The sequence below is a fragment of the Cynara cardunculus genome, assembly GCF_001531365.2.
Source record: "Cynara cardunculus var. scolymus isolate 2C chromosome LG 13, CcrdV1, whole genome shotgun sequence".
Taxonomy (NCBI): Eukaryota; Viridiplantae; Streptophyta; class Magnoliopsida; order Asterales; family Asteraceae; genus Cynara; species Cynara cardunculus.
The window spans coordinates 7,020,316-7,027,250 of record NC_037540.1 but is presented as its reverse complement, the minus strand read 5'-3'; positions in this window follow the sequence as shown (position 1 = coordinate 7,027,250).

The following is a 6,935-nucleotide window of genomic DNA, read 5'->3' as shown; positions in this document are numbered from 1 at the left end:
ATTTTATAAAGATAATAATTAAGTATTTTGTTAGAACTAATAATTATCTTAATTATATTTTAGATTTTGTATATTTAAAATGAAATATTTATCATGTATTTGATTGTATTTATCTGCAGTTAGTTACACGAATTCAGATATGGGATAGGGATGAAATCGTTTAGGGATGAATTGATTTAAGAGTTTTTAAAAGTTTTAAGAGTTTTTAAAAGTTTTAGCCAAATGTTTTATAAAATAATATAGAAAAAAGAAAAATCAAAAAGTAAAGTTATTATATCTCATAAATTAACTGAGCTTTTAGAAAAAAATGCTGAATAAAATATGTTAAAGACGCCAAATATGAGAATATTTAGCCGCAATGGGGGAGCGTCACGGCGCCGTTCTACTTCAACAACATGAAAATGAGAAGACAACCAGGAGCCAAAGCCGTGGAAGTCGACGGGCTTGGAGCCTAGCGGATTAGATGAACCATCTGAATGCCCCGTTGTTATAGTGACATTAACAATAATTAACCATTTTCTTCAAATAAAAAACAATAATTAATTGCATTTTTTATTAAACATTAAAAAACATAACTCAACTAGTAAGATATTAAATTTGCTTTTTTAAAGAGTTATCAGTTCAAGAAATTTCAATATCATCACAGATTTATCTGGTTGTTAATTATAATGTCTATAAAATTAGTCGAGATGTGCATAAGTTAATTCAAACGCTTACGATTATAAGAAAAATCACAGATCTGATAACAAGAACAAAAAACAAAATGCGGATCATTTATCAAACGTTTAATGGCAAAAATCATCGCCCTCACTTACCTTGTAAGATAATATTCTAGGATCTCGACCATCAAAATGGATTGGTAGTAAGCGTTGACCGGATAAAAGTCTTCCTCTCACTTATCGGTTAAAATTATTGGTTCTTGCTATATTTTGTATTGGGTATGATTATCAGTTCGAGTCCATGTTATATGAAATCAAGAGTTTGTATCATATGAAATCAACGTTTTACATAAAACCAGTTTGATGAAGAAAAAAATGCGATATCATTGTTAAAAAATAAATATTATGTCTATTTTAAATATGTGAACCTTTAAAATTAATTTATTTCCAAATAATAAATGCAACGTTTGGTTAATTTGTACATAATATAATGTGAACACTAAATTTCTAAACAGCCAAACAATGTCTTTACAAGACTTAAATTCTTAACCATTAAGTTTAAGAAAAGGAATCTTCATTTCCATGTATCATTTAAGGACCGTTTACTAAACGCTTATTCGGGTAAGCACTTACCAATTCACGTTATCTCACTGGATGAATATGATAAAGATCAATAATCTTACCCGGTAAGAACGAAACAAGGACCAATAATATGTGTGTGTCTGAAAAATCAAAACGCGGTCAATAATAGAAAATCATTATAAAGGTTTTGGATTATAATATCCTGTGCATATGTCTTTGAAATAAATAAATCGAATAACGGGAGAAAGAATATATAACCATATACAAGTAATTAATAATAAACAAGATATACAAAACGACTACTGGATATATACACATAGGTTATGGATCACATGATGGTTGATAAGTTGTAATCATAACTGTACGTATTCATAGGCATATACGGTTCATGGGCTATACAAGTCGGGGAATCAAAGTCTAGAAGCCAAGACTCGAGGTTCCTGAGCTGGATTTCATTTACATGTTCCCTCACATAGTCTTCTGGCCACTGAAACCCTAACTCTTCAGACGAACCATAACTATAGTCAAATGACATGATGGAGTTATCCAAACTAAGATCATGGCTACTATCGAGGCTAGGATTTGGGCTATCATGGTCATCATCAATCTGGATCACATGCAGTTCTGGAGACACCACCGTAGGAATAACCGCAACAGGAAGAGGAGGAGGAGGAGAGATAGAAGAGATGGTTGAAGATGATGAACCGTTGCCGGTGAGGTGCTGAACAGTTATCTTGAAGTCTAATGAGTCAATGATGTAAACCTTCGGTTTCAATTTCTTTATCTGACTGTTTAGCTGATGGGTCTGCTGTTTCATGGAGATTCTTGGAGCAGGTTGGGTAGGGGCAACTCTTTTACCCATGATTTTCTTTGGAAAGATCACACCAGGTATTGATTGTAACGGAGGATCCAAAGAGGTATTTGTATGAAGGTGAAAATAGAATGGAGACAAACGGAAAGACATTTAAAAGATGCTTGTAATGATGGTTTTTCTACGCAAACATTGCAAATACCATTCAATATTCATTTCATTCATGAGTCAACAACACCTTTACCCAATTACTTGGATACCTTTGAAAATAATTTCCATCTACTTTGTTAAATCATAATTTTTTTTATAGTATTTTAATTATATATGTAAAGGTTCATCGATTACATATTAAAGAGAAATTCATATCTGTTGTGGAACAATTTTTTTTAATGTTCGAAACATTTTTTTTCATAAATCTGTTGTCATGATGTCATGAAAATAAAATATTATGTCATTGTAAAAATCTTTTAAGAACTATAATTATAAAACTATAACAGATTTATTATCATCTCAAAGCTATGTACTAAAAGAATACTGATAATGTATAAAAACAAATAATTGATTTTATACATGTTTGTATGTTTAAGTTTTTAACCATCAAACCATAGCTTCGGGGTCGTTTGTCTAAATGCTTACCCGGTAAGCGCTTATAGTTAGGAGTCAACACTATAATATATTTACCAGGTAAGATTGTAATACATCAAAATGATATTATATGTAACAATTTACCCAGTAAGCACTTACCCGAGTAAGACTATCCATCTTTATCATTGCTCTTATCGGATAAGATTTTTAACCCTTGCCATGTTCATCTGGTAAGGAAAATTACCCGGTAATCTCTTACTGGGTAAGCGTTTGGTAAACGGCCCTTAGTTTGTAATAATTTTGTGTTTTTACAACTTTTTAACAAATTTAACATGCTTTATATTAAAAACACACAATCATCATCTTTTATGTAAAATAAGTAAAATAAACTGTACAAGATCTTTCTAAATACAAAGCGTGAGAACTTATGTGTTTCCCAATTCCCCAAACTGCTCGGGAAACACAAAAATGATACAACATATTGCTACTGCATGTTGCCAACACAAATTCCATTTTTACCCTTACTCAATTTGCATTACGAGATTTGTGGGTCGGGTTGCAATTACAATTAGTATCACGATAAATCAAGCCAGAGTGGACGCCTTCGTAGGCGTCTCCTTAGATAATATTTCTCATCAATCTCAACCCAGCCATCTGCCCATCTGACAATCATAATGTGACACGTGGCAAGAGAGGTAAAAAAGAAAAAGTCATGAGATCGGGGTTGGAATTTTTTATTTAATTTGTTTAACCCACATTTGTCTTATTCACGATCTGGTCTCTAGATTGCTAATGAAGATGGTCTTAGGAAATAACAAAACCACAATTTAAACTCGTAACTTCTTGAATATTACCATGTAATTGGTACATTCAGAACACCATCGGATTAAATATCTAATGAACTAAAATTCCAAAATATGTTGGTCAAGATACACAATTTGTGAATCAAAAGCATGATTTGACCTTCGAAATTCACTTACTTGTATGTATATGGACACCGGTCAATTTATTTATTAAAAAATAAATATAATAATGGTCTATTCATGAGAACCTGTTTTATTACGTAATAAAATAATAAAGGAAGAGACACGTAGAAAATACAAACACAAGTGCATGATTTGTTAATAGCAATCAAATTGCCTTCTTCGCTCCGGTGCATCAAGGGTGTTAATAAAACGTCGATTCAAAATTGAATTATGAACAAAACGAAATCAGAAACGAGGTTAGTTGTGTAATATGGGTCGTTTTCAGTTTGGGGTTTATGTGATATGTATTATATTGTCCGATATATATCTCTATATAAGAGGATTTGGGGGGACTTGGATTTCAAATTCATTCTAATCTCATGTTTGGTTTGTTGGATTGTTTGGATTTGAAATCCTTCAAACATATGATTTTGAAATCCTCATGGAGTACTCGAGATTTCATGGGATTTCGTAAGATTGTATGCAATAAGGTTTTAAAAAATGTTAAAAACATTTGTTTTATAATAATCGATTAATAAAAATAAGTTAATCATTTTTATAAATTATTTATAAATAATGAAATTCAATTCAATTTTATTTCATTCCAAATCCTACAAACCGAACACATGAATGGTTTCAAATCCATTCCAATTCAAATCCCTCCAAATCCAAATTTCTCCATGAAATCCAAATATCTCAAATACATTCACTTTATTGTTTCACTCACAAACTTTAAATAAAAATCATTGTTTTGCATTTTAGTTTGACATATGAACTTTGATTATCTGGTTTCACTTGTAAACTTAAAATAAAAATCATTGTTTCATTTTGGTTTCAGTTTCATCTATGAACTTTAAATAAACATAATTGTTTCATTCTGGTTTCATCTATGAACTTTAAATAAAAATCATTGTTTCACTTTCTGATTTCAATTATGAATTTGATTTCCTGCCTTCAATTATGAACTTTCTGATTTTACCTTTAAACAAAAATAATTTAATTATAATTATTAATTATCTTCCAAAAAATAAAATAGGATTTTTTCAAAATAAAATAAAATCATTTAACTATTATTATGATTATCTTCAAAAACTAAAAGATAATAATTTGTTCCAAAAGTGTCTTTCATTTAATACCATTTAATTCATTTATTTTTTTAAATCAAGTTATAATATCTTATTTAACCACAGCCGTTGATTAAAAAAACGAAACGTTTAGATCGGTTAACAAATTTACTTGGTTAACTAACTAGTTATGTACTCGTGCAATGCGGTGAGAGCCATGAATTTTAACGATTTTGAAGTTTCACTGGTTTTATTAGAGAATATTTAACGATGATATAAGTTACATTTGATATTTACATATTAATACAATTTGAATAAATAAAAGTTATGGTTCCAATTACAGTCTATCGATGAAAAAAAATTGTATAACAATTTAAAATCCAACATATTTAAACGACTCAAAAAATGTGTTCGATTTACACCAAGAGCAAAAAATCAAAAAATGTTAATGGACGGACATGAGTTATACAAAGTTAAAAATGAACAGACCTATCTGAGCCATTAATAGTTTTATAATTAAAAAGAAAAAAATATATACCATCAGTTTGTGAACCTAAAATCATAAATATGACTTTATTTGGTCAAGTTTTTATCCTATTTGGCCAACATACTCCATATTTCGCGAAATAATTTTTATTTAAAAATTATATATTTTCGTCTGATTTTAAGTTAAAAAATTGTTATATAGTTTGAATTATTTTATATAAATTTTATTTTCTTAAAAATGTAAAAAGGTTTTTAGGTCCGTTAGTCTATAGACAAGCCCGACTCATTTGTATGATGGATAATGTCAAAATTTCACACTTGTAAAAAAGAGATCAAGCTTGTTACACTAGGTTAACTGAAAAAATATGTAAGATTGTCTAAAGCCGACCAATGCTCAACTCTATTTTATTCTAACTCCTACAAAATTAGGACAAATTGTATGAAAAAATAACGTATTTTAACTTGATTTCTATTTTGGATAACGTACTTTTAAAACTTTCATTTTGATACCTAAGATGTAAAGTTTTAAACATTTAAGTACCCGAGTAACAAGTTGAAATATCATCCGGTTACCATACTGATGTGGCGAGTGATGTGATATCCGACTCAATATTATTTGCTATTCAACTCAATTTCAATCTCATCACTCGCCATATCAGTATGGTAACCGATTGATGCTTCAACTAGTTACCCGGATATTTAAATGTTAAAAATTGTACATCTTAGGTATCAAAATTAAAATTTTAAAAGTATATTACCTAAAATAGGAATCAAGTTAAGATATTTGCACATAAAATTTTGAAGTGAACAACTTGGTCTTGTTGTCAAGAGGTTGAAGATGTGGGTTAATGGATTTAACTTCGTGGGGTGTTCCTATTTCATCCAATTTAATAATTTAATTAAAAAAATATTTAAGGAGGAGACGAAAAAAAGATAACGGAACGTTGCCGTTTTATATTGTGAGATTAATTTGGATGGTTTGTGGTAGGGGTGAGCATAGGCGGGTACCCGCCCTTTTTGACAGGAACCGGAACCGGAACCGGAACCGGCGGTTCTTGAGATATTGGAACCGGAACCGGAACCGGTTAGAGCGGTTCTTAAATTTTTGGAACCGGAACCGGAACCGCCGGGAACCGGTTCCGGTTCCGGGTACCCGCTTCCTAAAATATTAAAATTTTGTTATTTAGAAATAAAAAATAAAACATTGCCAAAACACTAAATAAATAAGCAAGAATACAAATTATATAGAATAATGGTTACAAATATTGTTTAACGATTACAAACCATAATAGACTAATAGAAAATGTTCAAAGTTTAACGATTACATACTATAATGGTAAATGTTCAAAGTTTAACGATTACATACTATGAATCCAAGTGAATACACAATTTGAAAAAATACGAATCATTTTACATGAATAATTTAGATGAAGAATGAAGATGACGACATGCTTTCAAGATGTAAACCTAATATAAATTTGGTATAAAAAAAATAATAATTATTTTTTTATTGGAAAATACCGGGTACCCGGCGGGTAACGGTTCCGAAAAATTGAGAACCGGAACCGGAACCGTTCTCAATCGGTTCCGTATTTTAGGAACCGGAACCGGAACCACTCATATCGGTTTCGGTTCCGGAACCGGCGGTTCCAAGGCGGTTCCGGTTCCGTAACCGGGTACCCGGTTCCGCTGCTCACCCCTAGTTTGTGGGAAGAAACTCATTAGTTACGAAGTTAGAAAATGGTAACACAAAATTGTTTTCAACTAAAATTTCGTTAAATTA